The sequence below is a fragment of the Ambystoma mexicanum genome, chromosome 4p (genome assembly GCF_040938575.1).
Source record: "Ambystoma mexicanum isolate Mex_15411 chromosome 4p, UKY_AmexF1_1, whole genome shotgun sequence".
Lineage (NCBI taxonomy): Eukaryota > Metazoa > Chordata > Amphibia > Caudata > Ambystomatidae > Ambystoma > Ambystoma mexicanum.
Window position 1 is genome coordinate 39,197,477 of NC_090927.1, and position 22,500 is coordinate 39,219,976.

A 22,500-nucleotide genomic window follows, 5' to 3' on the forward strand; every position below is an offset into this window, starting at 1 on the left:
TTTTCTGCGTCAGTAAAGAATCCAATCCTGTGATTCACAAGGACCGCGTTGCGGTCTACTGAACATCATTCTCCTCTTCATGTTTAGAAAGGATATGTCCAATTGAATTTGCTGAAACAAAAAACACTTGTGCCCTCTCTGAGGCTCGAACTCAGGACCTTCAGATTATGAGACTGACGCGCTGCCTACTGCGCTAAGAAGGCTCCGTTGGAGGCTCTTTGGATAACCTGGTGGAGAGCATGATTTGAGACCACGCTACTCACAAAGTCCAGATAGAAATATTCAAATAAAACGCAGCTAGCCCCAATTGGTTCTTTGGTATTTGGCAATCATATTTCTTTTCTGCGTCAGTAAAGAATCCAATCCTGTGATTCACAAGGACCGCGTTGCGGTCTACTGAACATCATGCTCCTCTTCATGTTTAGAAAAAATATGTCCAATTGTATTTGTTGAAACAAAAAACACTTGTGCCCTCTCTGAGGCTCGAACTCAGGACCTTCAGATTATGAGACTGACGCGCTGCCTACTGCGCTAAGAAGGCTGCGATTTTATGATTTGTTGATGAAGATTATGTGACACAACTCCACACTCAAAACTCCAGAGAGAATACGATCCATCTGAAAAGCTTCACTTGAATGTATAGTGTTTTGTACTTCAGATGTCTTCCATTCATCAATCAAGAGTCCCATCCTTCGATGCTTGAATTTTGAGCTAGTTATTTTGATATGCTCCAAAACAGGTAAGATGCCACAAACTTCCAACCCCTCCCTCGCTGGATATATACCTAACTCTTTTCAGCCCTTTTTTCTTACCAGTTTTTAATTCTCCTCCCCCAAAGTCCCTTTTGTAAGCAGGTCGCTTTTTTTCCCATTTGCAGAGAGTTTTGCTCCTTTCCTATATATATATGCATGATTAATTATGTGTTTCCACTTCCATCATTTAGTTTTCTTGTGTGCGTTCAGCCGGTTTCGTTATACTCGCTGCTTACATCGCTTATGTCAGGTTTGTATTATGTCACAGTTTGTTATGCTGTTATTTGACATCAGATCTCATGCTGATCTGCTTGCGGCTGGTGACAGGTAGCATGCCACAAAAACAAACCCCAAACTACATCATTATCACACCTGTGAGGCACACGGTTCATGAAGAGAGTCCAAACGCGCCCTCTAGTAACAGAGCAAGGTAACTGCCGGCCAGGTCAAGAAGGGTGGACGGGGCTGGGTTATGCAGATGAACTCCCAGAAGTTCCCAGACTGAACCCAAGAGGATTCCATCCTCCAGAACGCTTTATCCAGCCCATTAAAGCATCCAGCGGGCCACAGGAACATCCAGGAAGGCCAATCCAGGCTTTGCTCCTGAAGGAACTGTAGTTCAAAACCCACCCTCATTTAAAAGTGGCCAGGGTTCCTCCTAGCTTTTTGGTCTATAGAACCTGTCTGTTCGTGGCCGTTCGTGGCCAGTGAGGGAAAGTTGAAAGCTGCATTCCCTGCTGTGTGATTTAAACACAGCCAGGCTCACAAGGGCACTTTTATTATGCCGAAGGAGGGCCTTGCAGACTGTCCATGCCTGAGCCGCAACTGTGCCTGCGTTCCCCAGAGCCTTTCGTGGGCACAGGGGCAAGACAATCACCAGAAACAGAAGTGTCGAAATTGGCTGCATCCCCTTGTGCTACCCCTCTTTGCCTCTTTTCGCATTTGCCTTTCATGCAGTCGCCTCACTATTTGGCCGCTAGGCTTGGGTGCCCCACCTGTCTTTTCTAGAGTTTATTTTGTGAGAGACTTTAAACATACTCCAAGGGTCTGCTTGAAGACCTCTCAAGTCCCTCACACAGCCAGAAAATACATTTTGAAATACTTGCTCATTCTCTGAAACTGCCCTCATGTAAACCTGCCCCACTGCATCTAACACCATAAAATGTACCATCCTTATTTCCTGAATCTTTGCTCAAAGACCTACGTTGGCTCTATCAGTATGCGCCCATGCTATCCCAACCAGCAACCTTATCATTTTAAACTGCCCCACCTCTATTCGAAAGAACCTGTTTGTTTGAACTGACCCCTCTTTTCCCCACTGGTTGGCCCCACTTACCTTTTTCTTTCCTTTACAGATTACGGCCTGGGTACCCTGGGCTTATCCGGACCAACTACAGAGCCATAACGCCACTAGGGCGGCGATGGACACTGCACGGAGGCTTATTAATATGAAAAACCATAGCAGGGTTCGTGCGGCATCAACCTTATATGCACAACCATGTTTTGCCATTAGTTCATAGTGCACCTGATGGGCTCTGGAAGGCACAAGGAGAAGGCGTGGGAACACAGGGCCAGAAAGTTTGCACAGGGACTGCTTACATTTGCAAAATACCAAACATTGTACTCATTCTGTCAACGTTTTTGAAAAGTTATTACCTGAAACATAAGAGGCCTGCCTTCTCTGAGGAAAGAACTCAGGACCTTCAAATTATGAGACTGACGCGCTGCCTACTGCACTAAGCAGGTTCGGCTGGAGTATGTTTGGAGAACCTGGTGGAGAAACAGATCCAAGACCACGCTACTCACAAAGTGCAGATAGAAATATTCAAATAAAATGCAGCTAGCCCCATTGGTTCTATGGTATTTTGCGATCATATTTATTTTCTGCGTCAGTAAAGAATCCAATCCTGTGATTCACAAGGACCGCGTTGCGGTCTACTGAACATCATGCTCCTCTTCATGTTTAGAAAGGATATGTCCAATTGAATTTGCTGAAACAAAAAACACTTGTGCCCTCTCTGAGGCTCGAACTCAGGACCTTCAGATTATGAGACTGACGCGCTGCCTACTGCGCTAAGAAGGCTCCGTTGGAGGCTCTTTGGATAACCTGGTGGAGAGCATGATTTGAGACCACGCTACTCACAAAGTCCAGATAGAAATATTCAAATAAAACGCAGCTAGCCCCAATTGGTTCTTTGGTATTTGGCAATCATATTTCTTTTCTGCGTCAGTAAAGAATCCAATCCTGTGATTCACAAGGACCGCGTTGCGGTCTACTGAACATCATGCTCCTCTTCATGTTTAGAAAGGATATGTCCAATTGAATTTGCTGAAACACAAAAAACACTTGTGCCCTCTCTGAGGCTCGAACTCAGGACCTTCAGATTATGAGACTGACGCGCTGCCTACTGCGCTAAGAAGGCTCTGCTGGAGTATTTTTGGAGAACTTGGTGGAGGACCAGATCTGAGACAACGCTACTCACACAGTCCAGATAGAAATATTAAAATAAAATGCAGCTAGCCCCATTGGTTCTATGGTATTTTGCGATCATATTTCTTTTCTGCGTCAGTAAAGAATCCAATCCTGTGATTCACAAGGACCGCGTTGCGGTCTACTGAACATCATGCTCCTCTTCATGTTTAGAAAGGATATGTCCAATTGAATTTGCTGAAACAAAAAACACTTGTGCCCTCTCTGAGGCTCGAACTCAGGACCTTCAGATTATGAGACTGACGCGCTGCCTACTGCGCTAAGAAGGCTCCGTTGGAGGCTCTTTGGATAACCTGGTGGAGAGCATGATTTGAGACCACGCTACTCACAAAGTCCAGATAGAAATATTCAAATAAAACGCAGCTAGCCCCAATTGGTTCTTTGGTATTTGGCAATCATATTTCTTTTCTGCGTCAGTAAAGAATCCAATCCTGTGATTCACAAGGACCGCGTTGCGGTCTACTGAACATCATGCTCCTCTTCATGTTTAGAAAGGATATGTCCAATTGAATTTGCTGAAACACAAAAAACACTTGTGCCCTCTCTGAGGCTCGAACTCAGGACCTTCAGATTATGAGACTGACGCGCTGCCTACTGCGCTAAGAAGGCTCTGCTGGAGTATTTTTGGAGAACTTGGTGGAGAACCAGATCTGAGACAACGCTACTCACACAGTCCAGATAGAAATATTAAAATAAAATGCAGCTAGCCCCATTGGTTCTATGGTATTTTGCGATCATATTTCTTTTCTGCGTCAGTAAAGAATCCAATCCTCTGATTCACAAGGACCGCGTTGCGGTCTACTGAACATCATGCTCCTCTTCATGTTTAGAAAGGATATGTCCAATTGAATTTGCTGAAACAAAAAACACTTGTGCCCTCTCTGAGGCTCGAACTCAGGACCTTCAGATTATGAGACTGACGCGCTGCCTACTGCGCTAAGAAGGCTCCGTTGGAGGCTCTTTGGATAACCTGGTGGAGAGCATGATTTGAGACCACGCTACTCACAAAGTCCAGATAGAAATATTCAAATAAAACGCAGCTAGCCCCAATTGGTTCTTTGGTATTTGGCAATCATATTTCTTTTCTGCGTCAGTAAAGAATCCAATCCTGTGATTCACAAGGACCGCGTTGCGGTCTACTGAACATCATGCTCCTCTTCATGTTTAGAAAAAATATGTCCAATTGTATTTGTTGAAACAAAAAACACTTGTGCCCTCTCTGAGGCTCGAACTCAGGACCTTCAGATTATGAGACTGACGCGCTGCCTACTGCGCTAAGAAGGCTCTGCTGGAGTATTTTTGGAGAACTTGGTGGAGGACCAGATCTGAGACAACGCTACTCACACAGTCCAGATAGAAATATTAAAATAAAATGCAGCTAGCCCCATTGGTTCTATGGTATTTTGCGATCATATTTCTTTTCTGCGTCAGTAAAGAATCCAATCCTCTGATTCACAAGGACCGCGTTGCGGTCTACTGAACATCATGCTACTCTTCATGTTTAGAAAGGATATGTCCAATTGAATTTGCTGAAACAAAAAACACTTGTGCCCTCTCTGAGGCTCGAACTCAGGACCTTCAGAATATGAGACTGACGCGCTGCCTACTGCGCTAAGAAGGCTCTGCTGGAGTATTTTTGGAGAACTTGGTGGAGGACCAGATCTGAGACAACGCTACTCACACAGTCCAGATAGAAATATTAAAATAAAATGCAGCTAGCCCCATTGGTTCTATGGTATTTTGCGATCATATTTCTTTTCTGCGTCAGTAAAGAATCCAATCCTCTGATTCACAAGGACCGCGTTGCGGTCTACTGAACATCATGCTACTCTTCATGTTTAGAAAGGATATGTCCAATTGAATTTGCTGAAACAAAAAACACTTGTGCCCTCTCTGAGGCTCGAACTCAGGACCTTCAGATTATGAGACTGACGCGCTGCCTACTGCGCTAAGAAGGCTCTGCTGGAGTATTTTTGGAGAACTTGGTGGAGAACCAGATCTGAGACAACGCTACTCACACAGTCCAGATAGAAATATTAAAATAAAATGCAGCTAGCCCCATTGGTTCTATGGTATTTTGCGATCATATTTCTTTTCTGCGTCAGTAAAGAATCCAATCCTGTGATTCACAAGGACCGCGTTGCGGTCTACTGAACATCATTCTCCTCTTCATGTTTAGAAAGGATATGTCCAATTGAATTTGCTGAAACAAAAAACACTTGTGCCCTCTCTGAGGCTCGAACTCAGGACCTTCAGATTATGAGACTGACGCGCTGCCTACTGCGCTAAGAAGGCTCCGTTGGAGGCTCTTTGGATAACCTGGTGGAGAGCATGATTTGAGACCACGCTACTCACAAAGTCCAGATAGAAATATTCAAATAAAACGCAGCTAGCCCCAATTGGTTCTTTGGTATTTGGCAATCATATTTCTTTTCTGCGTCAGTAAAGAATCCAATCCTGTGATTCACAAGGACCGCGTTGCGGTCTACTGAACATCATGCTCCTCTTCATGTTTAGAAAAAATATGTCCAATTGTATTTGTTGAAACAAAAAACACTTGTGCCCTCTCTGAGGCTCGAACTCAGGACCTTCAGATTATGAGACTGACGCGCTGCCTACTGCGCTAAGAAGGCTGCGATTTTATGATTTGTTGATGAAGATTATGTGACACAACTCCACACTCAAAACTCCAGAGAGAATACGATCCATCTGAAAAGCTTCACTTGAATGTATAGTGTTTTGTACTTCAGATGTCTTCCATTCATCAATCAAGAGTCCCATCCTTCGATGCTTGAATTTTGAGCTAGTTATTTTGATATGCTCCAAAACAGGTAAGATGCCACAAACTTCCAACCCCTCCCTCGCTGGATATATACCTAACTCTTTTCAGCCCTTTTTTCTTACCAGTTTTTAATTCTCCTCCCCCAAAGTCCCTTTTGTAAGCAGGTCGCTTTTTTTCCCATTTGCAGAGAGTTTTGCTCCTTTCCTATATATATATGCATGATTAATTATGTGTTTCCACTTCCATCATTTAGTTTTCTTGTGTGCGTTCAGCCGGTTTCGTTATACTCGCTGCTTACATCGCTTATGTCAGGTTTGTATTATGTCACAGTTTGTTATGCTGTTATTTGACATCAGATCTCATGCTGATCTGCTTGCGGCTGGTGACAGGTAGCATGCCACAAAAACAAACCCCAAACTACATCATTATCACACCTGTGAGGCACACGGTTCATGAAGAGAGTCCAAACGCGCCCTCTAGTAACAGAGCAAGGTAACTGCCGGCCAGGTCAAGAAGGGTGGACGGGGCTGGGTTATGCAGATGAACTCCCAGAAGTTCCCAGACTGAACCCAAGAGGATTCCATCCTCCAGAACGCTTTATCCAGCCCATTAAAGCATCCAGCGGGCCACAGGAACATCCAGGAAGGCCAATCCAGGCTTTGCTCCTGAAGGAACTGTAGTTCAAAACCCACCCTCATTTAAAAGTGGCCAGGGTTCCTCCTAGCTTTTTGGTCTATAGAACCTGTCTGTTCGTGGCCGTTCGTGGCCAGTGAGGGAAAGTTGAAAGCTGCATTCCCTGCTGTGTGATTTAAACACAGCCAGGCTCACAAGGGCACTTTTATTATGCCGAAGGAGGGCCTTGCAGACTGTCCATGCCTGAGCCGCAACTGTGCCTGCGTTCCCCAGAGCCTTTCGTGGGCACAGGGGCAAGACAATCACCAGAAACAGAAGTGTCGAAATTGGCTGCATCCCCTTGTGCTACCCCTCTTTGCCTCTTTTCGCATTTGCCTTTCATGCAGTCGCCTCACTATTTGGCCGCTAGGCTTGGGTGCCCCACCTGTCTTTTCTAGAGTTTATTTTGTGAGAGACTTTAAACATACTCCAAGGGTCTGCTTGAAGACCTCTCAAGTCCCTCACACAGCCAGAAAATACATTTTGAAATACTTGCTCATTCTCTGAAACTGCCCTCATGTAAACCTGCCCCACTGCATCTAACACCATAAAATGTACCATCCTTATTTCCTGAATCTTTGCTCAAAGACCTACGTTGGCTCTATCAGTATGCGCCCATGCTATCCCAACCAGCAACCTTATCATTTTAAACTGCCCCACCTCTATTCGAAAGAACCTGTTTGTTTGAACTGACCCCTCTTTTCCCCACTGGTTGGCCCCACTTACCTTTTTCTTTCCTTTACAGATTACGGCCTGGGTACCCTGGGCTTATCCGGACCAACTACAGAGCCATAACGCCACTAGGGCGGCGATGGACACTGCACGGAGGCTTATTAATATGAAAAACCATAGCAGGGTTCGTGCGGCATCAACCTTATATGCACAACCATGTTTTGCCATTAGTTCATAGTGCACCTGATGGGCTCTGGAAGGCACAAGGAGAAGGCGTGGGAACACAGGGCCAGAAAGTTTGCACAGGGACTGCTTACATTTGCAAAATACCAAACATTGTACTCATTCTGTCAACGTTTTTGAAAAGTTATTACCTGAAACATAAGAGGCCTGCCTTCTCTGAGGAAAGAACTCAGGACCTTCAAATTATGAGACTGACGCGCTGCCTACTGCACTAAGCAGGTTCGGCTGGAGTATGTTTGGAGAACCTGGTGGAGAAACAGATCCAAGACCACGCTACTCACAAAGTGCAGATAGAAATATTCAAATAAAATGCAGCTAGCCCCATTGGTTCTATGGTATTTTGCGATCATATTTCTTTTCTGCGTCAGTAAAGAATCCAATCCTCTGATTCACAAGGACCGCGTTGCGGTCTACTGAACATCATGCTACTCTTCATGTTTAGAAAGGATATGTCCAATTGAATTTGCTGAAACAAAAAACACTTGTGCCCTCTCTGAGGCTCGAACTCAGGACCTTCAGAATATGAGACTGACGCGCTGCCTACTGCGCTAAGAAGGCTCTGCTGGAGTATTTTTGGAGAACTTGGTGGAGGACCAGATCTGAGACAACGCTACTCACACAGTCCAGATAGAAATATTAAAATAAAATGCAGCTAGCCCCATTGGTTCTATGGTATTTTGCGATCATATTTCTTTTCTGCGTCAGTAAAGAATCCAATCCTCTGATTCACAAGGACCGCGTTGCGGTCTACTGAACATCATGCTACTCTTCATGTTTAGAAAGGATATGTCCAATTGAATTTGCTGAAACAAAAAACACTTGTGCCCTCTCTGAGGCTCGAACTCAGGACCTTCAGATTATGAGACTGACGCGCTGCCTACTGCGCTAAGAAGGCTCTGCTGGAGTATTTTTGGAGAACTTGGTGGAGAACCAGATCTGAGACAACGCTACTCACACAGTCCAGATAGAAATATTAAAATAAAATGCAGCTAGCCCCATTGGTTCTATGGTATTTTGCGATCATATTTCTTTTCTGCGTCAGTAAAGAATCCAATCCTGTGATTCACAAGGACCGCGTTGCGGTCTACTGAACATCATTCTCCTCTTCATGTTTAGAAAGGATATGTCCAATTGAATTTGCTGAAACAAAAAACACTTGTGCCCTCTCTGAGGCTCGAACTCAGGACCTTCAGATTATGAGACTGACGCGCTGCCTACTGCGCTAAGAAGGCTCCGTTGGAGGCTCTTTGGATAACCTGGTGGAGAGCATGATTTGAGACCACGCTACTCACAAAGTCCAGATAGAAATATTCAAATAAAACGCAGCTAGCCCCAATTGGTTCTTTGGTATTTGGCAATCATATTTCTTTTCTGCGTCAGTAAAGAATCCAATCCTGTGATTCACAAGGACCGCGTTGCGGTCTACTGAACATCATGCTCCTCTTCATGTTTAGAAAAAATATGTCCAATTGTATTTGTTGAAACAAAAAACACTTGTGCCCTCTCTGAGGCTCGAACTCAGGACCTTCAGATTATGAGACTGACGCGCTAAGAAGGCTGCGATTTTATGATTTGTTGATGAAGATTATGTGACACAACTCCACACTCAAAACTCCAGAGAGAATACGATCCATCTGAAAAGCTTCACTTGAATGTATAGTGTTTTGTACTTCAGATGTCTTCCATTCATCAATCAAGAGTCCCATCCTTCGATGCTTGAATTTTGAGCTAGTTATTTTGATATGCTCCAAAACAGGTAAGATGCCACAAACTTCCAACCCCTCCCTCGCTGGATATATACCTAACTCTTTTCAGCCCTTTTTTCTTACCAGTTTTTAATTCTCCTCCCCCAAAGTCCCTTTTGTAAGCAGGTCGCTTTTTTTCCCATTTGCAGAGAGTTTTGCTCCTTTCCTATATATATATGCATGATTAATTATGTGTTTCCACTTCCATCATTTAGTTTTCTTGTGTGCGTTCAGCCGGTTTCGTTATACTCGCTGCTTACATCGCTTATGTCAGGTTTGTATTATGTCACAGTTTGTTATGCTGTTATTTGACATCAGATCTCATGCTGATCTGCTTGCGGCTGGTGACAGGTAGCATGCCACAAAAACAAACCCCAAACTACATCATTATCACACCTGTGAGGCACACGGTTCATGAAGAGAGTCCAAACGCGCCCTCTAGTAACAGAGCAAGGTAACTGCCGGCCAGGTCAAGAAGGGTGGACGGGGCTGGGTTATGCAGATGAACTCCCAGAAGTTCCCAGACTGAACCCAAGAGGATTCCATCCTCCAGAACGCTTTATCCAGCCCATTAAAGCATCCAGCGGGCCACAGGAACATCCAGGAAGGCCAATCCAGGCTTTGCTCCTGAAGGAACTGTAGTTCAAAACCCACCCTCATTTAAAAGTGGCCAGGGTTCCTCCTAGCTTTTTGGTCTATAGAACCTGGCCGTTCGTGGCCGTTCGTGGCCAGTGAGGGAAAGTTGAAAGCTGCATTCCCTGCTGTGTGATTTAAACACAGCCAGGCTCACAAGGGCACTTTTATTATGCCGAAGGAGGGCCTTGCAGACTGTCCATGCCTGAGCCGCAACTGTGCCTGCGTTCCCCAGAGCCTTTCGTGGGCACAGGGGCAAGACAATCACCAGAAACAGAAGTGTCGAAATTGGCTGCATCCCCTTGTGCTACCCCTCTTTGCCTCTTTTCGCATTTGCCTTTCATGCAGTCGCCTCACTATTTGGCCGCTAGGCTTGGGTGCCCCACCTGTCTTTTCTAGAGTTTATTTTGTGAGAGACTTTAAACATACTCCAAGGGTCTGCTTGAAGACCTCTCAAGTCCCTCACACAGCCAGAAAATACATTTTGAAATACTTGCTCATTCTCTGAAACTGCCCTCATGTAAACCTGCCCCACTGCATCTAACACCATAAAATGTACCATCCTTATTTCCTGAATCTTTGCTCAAAGACCTACGTTGGCTCTATCAGTATGCGCCCATGCTATCCCAACCAGCAACCTTATCATTTTAAACTGCCCCACCTCTATTCGAAAGAACCTGTTTGTTTGAACTGACCCCTCTTTTCCCCACTGGTTGGCCCCACTTACCTTTTTCTTTCCTTTACAGATTACGGCCTGGGTACCCTGGGCTTATCCGGACCAACTACAGAGCCATAACGCCACTAGGGCGGCGATGGACACTGCACGGAGGCTTATTAATATGAAAAACCATAGCAGGGTTCGTGCGGCATCAACCTTATATGCACAACCATGTTTTGCCATTAGTTCATAGTGCACCTGATGGGCTCTGGAAGGCACAAGGAGAAGGCGTGGGAACACAGGGCCAGAAAGTTTGCACAGGGACTGCTTACATTTGCAAAATACCAAACATTGTACTCATTCTGTCAACGTTTTTGAAAAGTTATTACCTGAAACATAAGAGGCCTGCCTTCTCTGAGGAAAGAACTCAGGACCTTCAAATTATGAGACTGACGCGCTGCCTACTGCACTAAGCAGGTTCGGCTGGAGTATGTTTGGAGAACCTGGTGGAGAAACAGATCCAAGACCACGCTACTCACAAAGTGCAGATAGAAATATTCAAATAAAATGCAGCTAGCCCCATTGGTTCTATGGTATTTTGCGATCATATTTCTTTTCTGCGTCAGTAAAGAATCCAATCCTCTGATTCACAAGGACCGCGTTGCGGTCTACTGAACATCATGCTACTCTTCATGTTTAGAAAGGATATGTCCAATTGAATTTGCTGAAACAAAAAACACTTGTGCCCTCTCTGAGGCTCGAACTCAGGACCTTCAGAATATGAGACTGACGCGCTGCCTACTGCGCTAAGAAGGCTCTGCTGGAGTATTTTTGGAGAACTTGGTGGAGGACCAGATCTGAGACAACGCTACTCACACAGTCCAGATAGAAATATTAAAATAAAATGCAGCTAGCCCCATTGGTTCTATGGTATTTTGCGATCATATTTCTTTTCTGCGTCAGTAAAGAATCCAATCCTCTGATTCACAAGGACCGCGTTGCGGTCTACTGAACATCATGCTACTCTTCATGTTTAGAAAGGATATGTCCAATTGAATTTGCTGAAACAAAAAACACTTGTGCCCTCTCTGAGGCTCGAACTCAGGACCTTCAGATTATGAGACTGACGCGCTGCCTACTGCGCTAAGAAGGCTCTGCTGGAGTATTTTTGGAGAACTTGGTGGAGAACCAGATCTGAGACAACGCTACTCACACAGTCCAGATAGAAATATTAAAATAAAATGCAGCTAGCCCCATTGGTTCTATGGTATTTTGCGATCATATTTCTTTTCTGCGTCAGTAAAGAATCCAATCCTGTGATTCACAAGGACCGCGTTGCGGTCTACTGAACATCATTCTCCTCTTCATGTTTAGAAAGGATATGTCCAATTGAATTTGCTGAAACAAAAAACACTTGTGCCCTCTCTGAGGCTCGAACTCAGGACCTTCAGATTATGAGACTGACGCGCTGCCTACTGCGCTAAGAAGGCTCCGTTGGAGGCTCTTTGGATAACCTGGTGGAGAGCATGATTTGAGACCACGCTACTCACAAAGTCCAGATAGAAATATTCAAATAAAACGCAGCTAGCCCCAATTGGTTCTTTGGTATTTGGCAATCATATTTCTTTTCTGCGTCAGTAAAGAATCCAATCCTGTGATTCACAAGGACCGCGTTGCGGTCTACTGAACATCATGCTCCTCTTCATGTTTAGAAAAAATATGTCCAATTGTATTTGTTGAAACAAAAAACACTTGTGCCCTCTCTGAGGCTCGAACTCAGGACCTTCAGATTATGAGACTGACGCGCTGCCTACTGCGCTAAGAAGGCTGCGATTTTATGATTTGTTGATGAAGATTATGTGACACAACTCCACACTCAAAACTCCAGAGAGAATACGATCCATCTGAAAAGCTTCACTTGAATGTATAGTGTTTTGTACTTCAGATGTCTTCCATTCATCAATCAAGAGTCCCATCCTTCGATGCTTGAATTTTGAGCTAGTTATTTTGATATGCTCCAAAACAGGTAAGATGCCACAAACTTCCAACCCCTCCCTCGCTGGATATATACCTAACTCTTTTCAGCCCTTTTTTCTTACCAGTTTTTAATTCTCCTCCCCCAAAGTCCCTTTTGTAAGCAGGTCGCTTTTTTTCCCATTTGCAGAGAGTTTTGCTCCTTTCCTATATATATATGCATGATTAATTATGTGTTTCCACTTCCATCATTTAGTTTTCTTGTGTGCGTTCAGCCGGTTTCGTTATACTCGCTGCTTACATCGCTTATGTCAGGTTTGTATTATGTCACAGTTTGTTATGCTGTTATTTGACATCAGATCTCATGCTGATCTGCTTGCGGCTGGTGACAGGTAGCATGCCACAAAAACAAACCCCAAACTACATCATTATCACACCTGTGAGGCACACGGTTCATGAAGAGAGTCCAAACGCGCCCTCTAGTAACAGAGCAAGGTAACTGCCGGCCAGGTCAAGAAGGGTGGACGGGGCTGGGTTATGCAGATGAACTCCCAGAAGTTCCCAGACTGAACCCAAGAGGATTCCATCCTCCAGAACGCTTTATCCAGCCCATTAAAGCATCCAGCGGGCCACAGGAACATCCAGGAAGGCCAATCCAGGCTTTGCTCCTGAAGGAACTGTAGTTCAAAACCCACCCTCATTTAAAAGTGGCCAGGGTTCCTCCTAGCTTTTTGGTCTATAGAACCTGGCCGTTCGTGGCCGTTCGTGGCCAGTGAGGGAAAGTTGAAAGCTGCATTCCCTGCTGTGTGATTTAAACACAGCCAGGCTCACAAGGGCACTTTTATTATGCCGAAGGAGGGCCTTGCAGACTGTCCATGCCTGAGCCGCAACTGTGCCTGCGTTCCCCAGAGCCTTTCGTGGGCACAGGGGCAAGACAATCACCAGAAACAGAAGTGTCGAAATTGGCTGCATCCCCTTGTGCTACCCCTCTTTGCCTCTTTTCGCATTTGCCTTTCATGCAGTCGCCTCACTATTTGGCCGCTAGGCTTGGGTGCCCCACCTGTCTTTTCTAGAGTTTATTTTGTGAGAGACTTTAAACATACTCCAAGGGTCTGCTTGAAGACCTCTCAAGTCCCTCACACAGCCAGAAAATACATTTTGAAATACTTGCTCATTCTCTGAAACTGCCCTCATGTAAACCTGCCCCACTGCATCTAACACCATAAAATGTACCATCCTTATTTCCTGAATCTTTGCTCAAAGACCTACGTTGGCTCTATCAGTATGCGCCCATGCTATCCCAACCAGCAACCTTATCATTTTAAACTGCCCCACCTCTATTCGAAAGAACCTGTTTGTTTGAACTGACCCCTCTTTTCCCCACTGGTTGGCCCCACTTACCTTTTTCTTTCCTTTACAGATTACGGCCTGGGTACCCTGGGCTTATCCGGACCAACTACAGAGCCATAACGCCACTAGGGCGGCGATGGACACTGCACGGAGGCTTATTAATATGAAAAACCATAGCAGGGTTCGTGCGGCATCAACCTTATATGCACAACCATGTTTTGCCATTAGTTCATAGTGCACCTGATGGGCTCTGGAAGGCACAAGGAGAAGGCGTGGGAACACAGGGCCAGAAAGTTTGCACAGGGACTGCTTACATTTGCAAAATACCAAACATTGTACTCATTCTGTCAACGTTTTTGAAAAGTTATTACCTGAAACATAAGAGGCCTGCCTTCTCTGAGGAAAGAACTCAGGACCTTCAAATTATGAGACTGACGCGCTGCCTACTGCACTAAGCAGGTTCGGCTGGAGTATGTTTGGAGAACCTGGTGGAGAAACAGATCCAAGACCACGCTACTCACAAAGTGCAGATAGAAATATTCAAATAAAATGCAGCTAGCCCCATTGGTTCTATGGTATTTTGCGATCATATTTCTTTTCTGCGTCAGTAAAGAATCCAATCCTCTGATTCACAAGGACCGCGTTGCGGTCTACTGAACATCATGCTACTCTTCATGTTTAGAAAGGATATGTCCAATTGAATTTGCTGAAACAAAAAACACTTGTGCCCTCTCTGAGGCTCGAACTCAGGACCTTCAGAATATGAGACTGACGCGCTGCCTACTGCGCTAAGAAGGCTCTGCTGGAGTATTTTTGGAGAACTTGGTGGAGGACCAGATCTGAGACAACGCTACTCACACAGTCCAGATAGAAATATTAAAATAAAATGCAGCTAGCCCCATTGGTTCTATGGTATTTTGCGATCATATTTCTTTTCTGCGTCAGTAAAGAATCCAATCCTCTGATTCACAAGGACCGCGTTGCGGTCTACTGAACATCATGCTACTCTTCATGTTTAGAAAGGATATGTCCAATTGAATTTGCTGAAACAAAAAACACTTGTGCCCTCTCTGAGGCTCGAACTCAGGACCTTCAGATTATGAGACTGACGCGCTGCCTACTGCGCTAAGAAGGCTCTGCTGGAGTATTTTTGGAGAACTTGGTGGAGAACCAGATCTGAGACAACGCTACTCACACAGTCCAGATAGAAATATTAAAATAAAATGCAGCTAGCCCCATTGGTTCTATGGTATTTTGCGATCATATTTCTTTTCTGCGTCAGTAAAGAATCCAATCCTGTGATTCACAAGGACCGCGTTGCGGTCTACTGAACATCATTCTCCTCTTCATGTTTAGAAAGGATATGTCCAATTGAATTTGCTGAAACAAAAAACACTTGTGCCCTCTCTGAGGCTCGAACTCAGGACCTTCAGATTATGAGACTGACGCGCTGCCTACTGCGCTAAGAAGGCTCCGTTGGAGGCTCTTTGGATAACCTGGTGGAGAGCATGATTTGAGACCACGCTACTCACAAAGTCCAGATAGAAATATTCAAATAAAACGCAGCTAGCCCCAATTGGTTCTTTGGTATTTGGCAATCATATTTCTTTTCTGCGTCAGTAAAGAATCCAATCCTGTGATTCACAAGGACCGCGTTGCGGTCTACTGAACATCATGCTCCTCTTCATGTTTAGAAAAAATATGTCCAATTGTATTTGTTGAAACAAAAAACACTTGTGCCCTCTCTGAGGCTCGAACTCAGGACCTTCAGATTATGAGACTGACGCGCTGCCTACTGCGCTAAGAAGGCTGCGATTTTATGATTTGTTGATGAAGATTATGTGACACAACTCCACACTCAAAACTCCAGAGAGAATACGATCCATCTGAAAAGCTTCACTTGAATGTATAGTGTTTTGTACTTCAGATGTCTTCCATTCATCAATCAAGAGTCCCATCCTTCGATGCTTGAATTTTGAGCTAGTTATTTTGATATGCTCCAAAACAGGTAAGATGCCACAAACTTCCAACCCCTCCCTCGCTGGATATATACCTAACTCTTTTCAGCCCTTTTTTCTTACCAGTTTTTAATTCTCCTCCCCCAAAGTCCCTTTTGTAAGCAGGTCGCTTTTTTTCCCATTTGCAGAGAGTTTTGCTCCTTTCCTATATATATATGCATGATTAATTATGTGTTTCCACTTCCATCATTTAGTTTTCTTGTGTGCGTTCAGCCGGTTTCGTTATACTCGCTGCTTACATCGCTTATGTCAGGTTTGTATTATGTCACAGTTTGTTATGCTGTTATTTGACATCAGATCTCATGCTGATCTGCTTGCGGCTGGTGACAGGTAGCATGCCACAAAAACAAACCCCAAACTACATCATTATCACACCTGTGAGGCACACGGTTCATGAAGAGAGTCCAAACGCGCCCTCTAGTAACAGAGCAAGGTAACTGCCGGCCAGGTCAAGAAGGGTGGACGGGGCTGGGTTATGCAGATGAACTCCCAGAAGTTCCCAGACTGAACCCAAGAGGATTCCATCCTCCAGAACGCTTTATCCAGCCCATTAAAGCATCCAGCGGGCCACAGGAACATCCAGGAAGGCCAATCCAGGCTTTGCTCCTGAAGGAACTGTAGTTCAAAACCCACCCTCATTTAAAAGTGGCCAGGGTTCCTCCTAGCTTTTTGGTCTATAGAACCTGGCCGTTCGTGGCCGTTCGTGGCCAGTGAGGGAAAGTTGAAAGCTGCATTCCCTGCTGTGTGATTTAAACACAGCCAGGCTCACAAGGGCACTTTTATTATGCCGAAGGAGGGCCTTGCAGACTGTCCATGCCTGAGCCGCAACTGTGCCTGCGTTCCCCAGAGCCTTTCGTGGGCACAGGGGCAAGACAATCACCAGAAACAGAAGTGTCGAAATTGGCTGCATCCCCTTGTGCTACCCCTCTTTGCCTCTTTTCGCATTTGCCTTTCATGCAGTCGCCTCACTATTTGGCCGCTAGGCTTGGGTGCCCCACCTGTCTTTTCTAGAGTTTATTTTGTGAGAGACTTTAAACATACTCCAAGGGTCTGCTTGAAGACCTCTCAAGTCCCTCACACAGCCAGAAAATACATTTTGAAATACTTGCTCATTCTCTGAAACTGCCCTCATGTAAACCTGCCCCACTGCATCTAACACCATAAAATGTACCATCCTTATTTCCTGAATCTTTGCTCAAAGACCTACGTTGGCTCTATCAGTATGCGCCCATGCTATCCCAACCAGCAACCTTATCATTTTAAACTGCCCCACCTCTATTCGAAAGAACCTGTTTGTTTGAACTGACCCCTCTTTTCCCCACTGGTTGGCCCCACTTACCTTTTTCTTTCCTTTACAGATTACGGCCTGGGTACCCTGGGCTTATCCGGACCAACTACAGAGCCATAACGCCACTAGGGCGGCGATGGACACTGCACGGAGGCTTATTAATATGAAAAACCATAGCGGGGTTCGTGCGGCATCAACCTTATATGCACAACCATGTTTTGCCATTAGTTCATAGTGCACCTGATGGGCTCTGGAAGGCACAAGGAGAAGGCGTGGGAACACAGGGCCAGAAAGTTTGCACAGGGACTGCTTACATTTGCAAAATACCAAACATTGTACTCATTCTGTCAACGTTTTTGAAAAGTTATTACCTGAAACATAAGAGGCCTGCCTTCTCTGAGGAAAGAACTCAGGACCTTCAAATTATGAGACTGACGCGCTGCCTACTGCACTAAGCAGGTTCGGCTGGAGTATGTTTGGAGAACCTGGTGGAGAAACAGATCCAAGACCACGCTACTCACAAAGTGCAGATAGAAATATTCAAATAAAATGCAGCTAGCCCCATTGGTTCTATGGTATTTTGCGATCATATTTATTTTCTGCGTCAGTAAAGAATCCAATCCTGTGATTCACAAGGACCGCGTTGCGGTCTACTGAACATCATGCTCCTCTTCATGTTTAGAAAGGATATGTCCAATTGAATTTGCTGAAACAAAAAACACTTGTGCCCTCTCTGAGGCTCGAACTCAGGACCTTCAGATTATGAGACTGACGCGCTGCCTACTGCGCTAAGAAGGCTCCGTTGGAGGCTCTTTGGATAACCTGGTGGAGAGCATGATTTGAGACCACGCTACTCACAAAGTCCAGATAGAAATATTCAAATAAAACGCAGCTAGCCCCAATTGGTTCTTTGGTATTTGGCAATCATATTTCTTTTCTGCGTCAGTAAAGAATCCAATCCTGTGATTCACAAGGACCGCGTTGCGGTCTACTGAACATCATGCTCCTCTTCATGTTTAGAAAGGATATGTCCAATTGAATTTGCTGAAACACAAAAAACACTTGTGCCCTCTCTGAGGCTCGAACTCAGGACCTTCAGATTATGAGACTGACGCGCTGCCTACTGCGCTAAGAAGGCTCTGCTGGAGTATTTTTGGAGAACTTGGTGGAGGACCAGATCTGAGACAACGCTACTCACACAGTCCAGATAGAAATATTAAAATAAAATGCAGCTAGCCCCATTGGTTCTATGGTATTTTGCGATCATATTTCTTTTCTGCGTCAGTAAAGAATCCAATCCTGTGATTCACAAGGACCGCGTTGCGGTCTACTGAACATCATGCTCCTCTTCATGTTTAGAAAGGATATGTCCAATTGAATTTGCTGAAACAAAAAACACTTGTGCCCTCTCTGAGGCTCGAACTCAGGACCTTCAGATTATGAGACTGACGCGCTGCCTACTGCGCTAAGAAGGCTCCGTTGGAGGCTCTTTGGATAACCTGGTGGAGAGCATGATTTGAGACCACGCTACTCACAAAGTCCAGATAGAAATATTCAAATAAAACGCAGCTAGCCCCAATTGGTTCTTTGGTATTTGGCAATCATATTTCTTTTCTGCGTCAGTAAAGAATCCAATCCTGTGATTCACAAGGACCGCGTTGCGGTCTACTGAACATCATGCTCCTCTTCATGTTTAGAAAGGATATGTCCAATTGAATTTGCTGAAACACAAAAAACACTTGTGCCCTCTCTGAGGCTCGAACTCAGGACCTTCAGATTATGAGACTGACGCGCTGCCTACTGCGCTAAGAAGGCTCTGCTGGAGTATTTTTGGAGAACTTGGTGGAGAACCAGATCTGAGACAACGCTACTCACACAGTCCAGATAGAAATATTAAAATAAAATGCAGCTAGCCCCATTGGTTCTATGGTATTTTGCGATCATATTTCTTTTCTGCGTCAGTAAAGAATCCAATCCTCTGATTCACAAGGACCGCGTTGCGGTCTACTGAACATCATGCTCCTCTTCATGTTTAGAAAGGATATGTCCAATTGAATTTGCTGAAACAAAAAACACTTGTGCCCTCTCTGAGGCTCGAACTCAGGACCTTCAGATTATGAGACTGACGCGCTGCCTACTGCGCTAAGAAGGCTCCGTTGGAGGCTCTTTGGATAACCTGGTGGAGAGCATGATTTGAGACCACGCTACTCACAAAGTCCAGATAGAAATATTCAAATAAAACGCAGCTAGCCCCAATTGGTTCTTTGGTATTTGGCAATCATATTTCTTTTCTGCGTCAGTAAAGAATCCAATCCTGTGATTCACAAGGACCGCGTTGCGGTCTACTGAACATCATGCTCCTCTTCATGTTTAGAAAAAATATGTCCAATTGTATTTGTTGAAACAAAAAACACTTGTGCCCTCTCTGAGGCTCGAACTCAGGACCTTCAGATTATGAGACTGACGCGCTGCCTACTGCGCTAAGAAGGCTCTGCTGGAGTATTTTTGGAGAACTTGGTGGAGGACCAGATCTGAGACAACGCTACTCACACAGTCCAGATAGAAATATTAAAATAAAATGCAGCTAGCCCCATTGGTTCTATGGTATTTTGCGATCATATTTCTTTTCTGCGTCAGTAAAGAATCCAATCCTCTGATTCACAAGGACCGCGTTGCGGTCTACTGAACATCATGCTACTCTTCATGTTTAGAAAGGATATGTCCAATTGAATTTGCTGAAACAAAAAACACTTGTGCCCTCTCTGAGGCTCGAACTCAGGACCTTCAGAATATGAGACTGACGCGCTGCCTACTGCGCTAAGAAGGCTCTGCTGGAGTATTTTTGGAGAACTTGGTGGAGGACCAGATCTGAGACAACGCTACTCACACAGTCCAGATAGAAATATTAAAATAAAATGCAGCTAGCCCCATTGGTTCTATGGTATTTTGCGATCATATTTCTTTTCTGCGTCAGTAAAGAATCCAATCCTCTGATTCACAAGGACCGCGTTGCGGTCTACTGAACATCATGCTACTCTTCATGTTTAGAAAGGATATGTCCAATTGAATTTGCTGAAACAAAAAACACTTGTGCCCTCTCTGAGGCTCGAACTCAGGACCTTCAGATTATGAGACTGACGCGCTGCCTACTGCGCTAAGAAGGCTCTGCTGGAGTATTTTTGGAGAACTTGGTGGAGAACCAGATCTGAGACAACGCTACTCACACAGTCCAGATAGAAATATTAAAATAAAATGCAGCTAGCCCCATTGGTTCTATGGTATTTTGCGATCATATTTCTTTTCTGCGTCAGTAAAGAATCCAATCCTGTGATTCACAAGGACCGCGTTGCGGTCTACTGAACATCATTCTCCTCTTCATGTTTAGAAAGGATATGTCCAATTGAATTTGCTGAAACAAAAAACACTTGTGCCCTCTCTGAGGCTCGAACTCAGGACCTTCAGATTATGAGACTGACGCGCTGCCTACTGCGCTAAGAAGGCTCCGTTGGAGGCTCTTTGGATAACCTGGTGGAGAGCATGATTTGAGACCACGCTACTCACAAAGTCCAGATAGAAATATTCAAATAAAACGCAGCTAGCCCCAATTGGTTCTTTGGTATTTGGCAATCATATTTCTTTTCTGCGTCAGTAAAGAATCCAATCCTGTGATTCACAAGGACCGCGTTGCGGTCTACTGAACATCATGCTCCTCTTCATGTTTAGAAAAAATATGTCCAATTGTATTTGTTGAAACAAAAAACACTTGTGCCCTCTCTGAGGCTCGAACTCAGGACCTTCAGATTATGAGACTGACGCGCTGCCTACTGCGCTAAGAAGGCTGCGATTTTATGATTTGTTGATGAAGATTATGTGACACAACTCCACACTCAAAACTCCAGAGAGAATACGATCCATCTGAAAAGCTTCACTTGAATGTATAGTGTTTTGTACTTCAGATGTCTTCCATTCATCAATCAAGAGTCCCATCCTTCGATGCTTGAATTTTGAGCTAGTTATTTTGATATGCTCCAAAACAGGTAAGATGCCACAAACTTCCAACCCCTCCCTCGCTGGATATATACCTAACTCTTTTCAGCCCTTTTTTCTTACCAGTTTTTAATTCTCCTCCCCCAAAGTCCCTTTTGTAAGCAGGTCGCTTTTTTTCCCATTTGCAGAGAGTTTTGCTCCTTTCCTATATATATATGCATGATTAATTATGTGTTTCCACTTCCATCATTTAGTTTTCTTGTGTGCGTTCAGCCGGTTTCGTTATACTCGCTGCTTACATCGCTTATGTCAGGTTTGTATTATGTCACAGTTTGTTATGCTGTTATTTGACATCAGATCTCATGCTGATCTGCTTGCGGCTGGTGACAGGTAGCATGCCACAAAAACAAACCCCAAACTACATCATTATCACACCTGTGAGGCACACGGTTCATGAAGAGAGTCCAAACGCGCCCTCTAGTAACAGAGCAAGGTAACTGCCGGCCAGGTCAAGAAGGGTGGACGGGGCTGGGTTATGCAGATGAACTCCCAGAAGTTCCCAGACTGAACCCAAGAGGATTCCATCCTCCAGAACGCTTTATCCAGCCCATTAAAGCATCCAGCGGGCCACAGGAACATCCAGGAAGGCCAATCCAGGCTTTGCTCCTGAAGGAACTGTAGTTCAAAACCCACCCTCATTTAAAAGTGGCCAGGGTTCCTCCTAGCTTTTTGGTCTATAGAACCTGGCCGTTCGTGGCCGTTCGTGGCCAGTGAGGGAAAGTTGAAAGCTGCATTCCCTGCTGTGTGATTTAAACACAGCCAGGCTCACAAGGGCACTTTTATTATGCCGAAGGAGGGCCTTGCAGACTGTCCATGCCTGAGCCGCAACTGTGCCTGCGTTCCCCAGAGCCTTTCGTGGGCACAGGGGCAAGACAATCACCAGAAACAGAAGTGTCGAAATTGGCTGCATCCCCTTGTGCTACCCCTCTTTGCCTCTTTTCGCATTTGCCTTTCATGCAGTCGCCTCACTATTTGGCCGCTAGGCTTGGGTGCCCCACCTGTCTTTTCTAGAGTTTATTTTGTGAGAGACTTTAAACATACTCCAAGGGTCTGCTTGAAGACCTCTCAAGTCCCTCACACAGCCAGAAAATACATTTTGAAATACTTGCTCATTCTCTGAAACTGCCCTCATGTAAACCTGCCCCACTGCATCTAACACCATAAAATGTACCATC

General features: G+C 44.9%; 33 non-coding genes across 33 annotated transcripts; all 33 read right to left on the reverse strand.

Moving 5' to 3' along the window:
• Positions 1-130: 130 nt before the first annotated feature.
• Positions 131-203, reverse strand: TRNAM-CAU (transfer RNA methionine (anticodon CAU)). The gene has a single exon. It is a non-coding gene; the product is annotated as a tRNA-Met (tRNA).
• Positions 204-468: 265 nt separating this feature from the next.
• TRNAM-CAU (transfer RNA methionine (anticodon CAU)) lies at positions 469-541 on the reverse strand. Its single transcript has one exon. It is a non-coding gene; the product is annotated as a tRNA-Met (tRNA).
• Positions 542-2,762: 2,221 nt separating this feature from the next.
• TRNAM-CAU (transfer RNA methionine (anticodon CAU)) lies at positions 2,763-2,835 on the reverse strand. Its single transcript has one exon. It is a non-coding gene; the product is annotated as a tRNA-Met (tRNA).
• A 267-nt stretch (positions 2,836-3,102) lies between these two features.
• TRNAM-CAU (transfer RNA methionine (anticodon CAU)) lies at positions 3,103-3,175 on the reverse strand. The gene has a single exon. It is a non-coding gene; the product is annotated as a tRNA-Met (tRNA).
• A 264-nt stretch (positions 3,176-3,439) lies between these two features.
• Positions 3,440-3,512, reverse strand: TRNAM-CAU (transfer RNA methionine (anticodon CAU)). Its single transcript has one exon. It is a non-coding gene; the product is annotated as a tRNA-Met (tRNA).
• A 267-nt stretch (positions 3,513-3,779) lies between these two features.
• TRNAM-CAU (transfer RNA methionine (anticodon CAU)) lies at positions 3,780-3,852 on the reverse strand. Its single transcript has one exon. It is a non-coding gene; the product is annotated as a tRNA-Met (tRNA).
• A 264-nt stretch (positions 3,853-4,116) lies between these two features.
• Positions 4,117-4,189, reverse strand: TRNAM-CAU (transfer RNA methionine (anticodon CAU)). The gene has a single exon. It is a non-coding gene; the product is annotated as a tRNA-Met (tRNA).
• Positions 4,190-4,454: 265 nt separating this feature from the next.
• Positions 4,455-4,527, reverse strand: TRNAM-CAU (transfer RNA methionine (anticodon CAU)). Its single transcript has one exon. It is a non-coding gene; the product is annotated as a tRNA-Met (tRNA).
• Positions 4,528-4,791: 264 nt separating this feature from the next.
• TRNAM-CAU (transfer RNA methionine (anticodon CAU)) lies at positions 4,792-4,864 on the reverse strand. Its single transcript has one exon. It is a non-coding gene; the product is annotated as a tRNA-Met (tRNA).
• Positions 4,865-5,128: 264 nt separating this feature from the next.
• On the reverse strand, positions 5,129-5,201 carry TRNAM-CAU (transfer RNA methionine (anticodon CAU)). Its single transcript has one exon. It is a non-coding gene; the product is annotated as a tRNA-Met (tRNA).
• A 264-nt stretch (positions 5,202-5,465) lies between these two features.
• Positions 5,466-5,538, reverse strand: TRNAM-CAU (transfer RNA methionine (anticodon CAU)). The gene has a single exon. It is a non-coding gene; the product is annotated as a tRNA-Met (tRNA).
• A 265-nt stretch (positions 5,539-5,803) lies between these two features.
• Positions 5,804-5,876, reverse strand: TRNAM-CAU (transfer RNA methionine (anticodon CAU)). Its single transcript has one exon. It is a non-coding gene; the product is annotated as a tRNA-Met (tRNA).
• A 2,221-nt stretch (positions 5,877-8,097) lies between these two features.
• On the reverse strand, positions 8,098-8,170 carry TRNAM-CAU (transfer RNA methionine (anticodon CAU)). The gene has a single exon. It is a non-coding gene; the product is annotated as a tRNA-Met (tRNA).
• Positions 8,171-8,434: 264 nt separating this feature from the next.
• TRNAM-CAU (transfer RNA methionine (anticodon CAU)) lies at positions 8,435-8,507 on the reverse strand. The gene has a single exon. It is a non-coding gene; the product is annotated as a tRNA-Met (tRNA).
• Positions 8,508-8,771: 264 nt separating this feature from the next.
• TRNAM-CAU (transfer RNA methionine (anticodon CAU)) lies at positions 8,772-8,844 on the reverse strand. The gene has a single exon. It is a non-coding gene; the product is annotated as a tRNA-Met (tRNA).
• A 2,547-nt stretch (positions 8,845-11,391) lies between these two features.
• TRNAM-CAU (transfer RNA methionine (anticodon CAU)) lies at positions 11,392-11,464 on the reverse strand. The gene has a single exon. It is a non-coding gene; the product is annotated as a tRNA-Met (tRNA).
• Positions 11,465-11,728: 264 nt separating this feature from the next.
• On the reverse strand, positions 11,729-11,801 carry TRNAM-CAU (transfer RNA methionine (anticodon CAU)). The gene has a single exon. It is a non-coding gene; the product is annotated as a tRNA-Met (tRNA).
• Positions 11,802-12,065: 264 nt separating this feature from the next.
• On the reverse strand, positions 12,066-12,138 carry TRNAM-CAU (transfer RNA methionine (anticodon CAU)). The gene has a single exon. It is a non-coding gene; the product is annotated as a tRNA-Met (tRNA).
• A 265-nt stretch (positions 12,139-12,403) lies between these two features.
• On the reverse strand, positions 12,404-12,476 carry TRNAM-CAU (transfer RNA methionine (anticodon CAU)). Its single transcript has one exon. It is a non-coding gene; the product is annotated as a tRNA-Met (tRNA).
• Positions 12,477-14,697: 2,221 nt separating this feature from the next.
• Positions 14,698-14,770, reverse strand: TRNAM-CAU (transfer RNA methionine (anticodon CAU)). Its single transcript has one exon. It is a non-coding gene; the product is annotated as a tRNA-Met (tRNA).
• A 264-nt stretch (positions 14,771-15,034) lies between these two features.
• On the reverse strand, positions 15,035-15,107 carry TRNAM-CAU (transfer RNA methionine (anticodon CAU)). The gene has a single exon. It is a non-coding gene; the product is annotated as a tRNA-Met (tRNA).
• Positions 15,108-15,371: 264 nt separating this feature from the next.
• On the reverse strand, positions 15,372-15,444 carry TRNAM-CAU (transfer RNA methionine (anticodon CAU)). The gene has a single exon. It is a non-coding gene; the product is annotated as a tRNA-Met (tRNA).
• A 265-nt stretch (positions 15,445-15,709) lies between these two features.
• Positions 15,710-15,782, reverse strand: TRNAM-CAU (transfer RNA methionine (anticodon CAU)). Its single transcript has one exon. It is a non-coding gene; the product is annotated as a tRNA-Met (tRNA).
• A 2,221-nt stretch (positions 15,783-18,003) lies between these two features.
• Positions 18,004-18,076, reverse strand: TRNAM-CAU (transfer RNA methionine (anticodon CAU)). Its single transcript has one exon. It is a non-coding gene; the product is annotated as a tRNA-Met (tRNA).
• A 267-nt stretch (positions 18,077-18,343) lies between these two features.
• Positions 18,344-18,416, reverse strand: TRNAM-CAU (transfer RNA methionine (anticodon CAU)). The gene has a single exon. It is a non-coding gene; the product is annotated as a tRNA-Met (tRNA).
• A 264-nt stretch (positions 18,417-18,680) lies between these two features.
• On the reverse strand, positions 18,681-18,753 carry TRNAM-CAU (transfer RNA methionine (anticodon CAU)). Its single transcript has one exon. It is a non-coding gene; the product is annotated as a tRNA-Met (tRNA).
• A 267-nt stretch (positions 18,754-19,020) lies between these two features.
• On the reverse strand, positions 19,021-19,093 carry TRNAM-CAU (transfer RNA methionine (anticodon CAU)). The gene has a single exon. It is a non-coding gene; the product is annotated as a tRNA-Met (tRNA).
• Positions 19,094-19,357: 264 nt separating this feature from the next.
• TRNAM-CAU (transfer RNA methionine (anticodon CAU)) lies at positions 19,358-19,430 on the reverse strand. Its single transcript has one exon. It is a non-coding gene; the product is annotated as a tRNA-Met (tRNA).
• A 265-nt stretch (positions 19,431-19,695) lies between these two features.
• TRNAM-CAU (transfer RNA methionine (anticodon CAU)) lies at positions 19,696-19,768 on the reverse strand. Its single transcript has one exon. It is a non-coding gene; the product is annotated as a tRNA-Met (tRNA).
• A 264-nt stretch (positions 19,769-20,032) lies between these two features.
• Positions 20,033-20,105, reverse strand: TRNAM-CAU (transfer RNA methionine (anticodon CAU)). The gene has a single exon. It is a non-coding gene; the product is annotated as a tRNA-Met (tRNA).
• Positions 20,106-20,369: 264 nt separating this feature from the next.
• Positions 20,370-20,442, reverse strand: TRNAM-CAU (transfer RNA methionine (anticodon CAU)). The gene has a single exon. It is a non-coding gene; the product is annotated as a tRNA-Met (tRNA).
• Positions 20,443-20,706: 264 nt separating this feature from the next.
• On the reverse strand, positions 20,707-20,779 carry TRNAM-CAU (transfer RNA methionine (anticodon CAU)). Its single transcript has one exon. It is a non-coding gene; the product is annotated as a tRNA-Met (tRNA).
• A 265-nt stretch (positions 20,780-21,044) lies between these two features.
• On the reverse strand, positions 21,045-21,117 carry TRNAM-CAU (transfer RNA methionine (anticodon CAU)). Its single transcript has one exon. It is a non-coding gene; the product is annotated as a tRNA-Met (tRNA).
• Between the last annotated feature and the right edge of the window lie 1,383 nt (positions 21,118-22,500).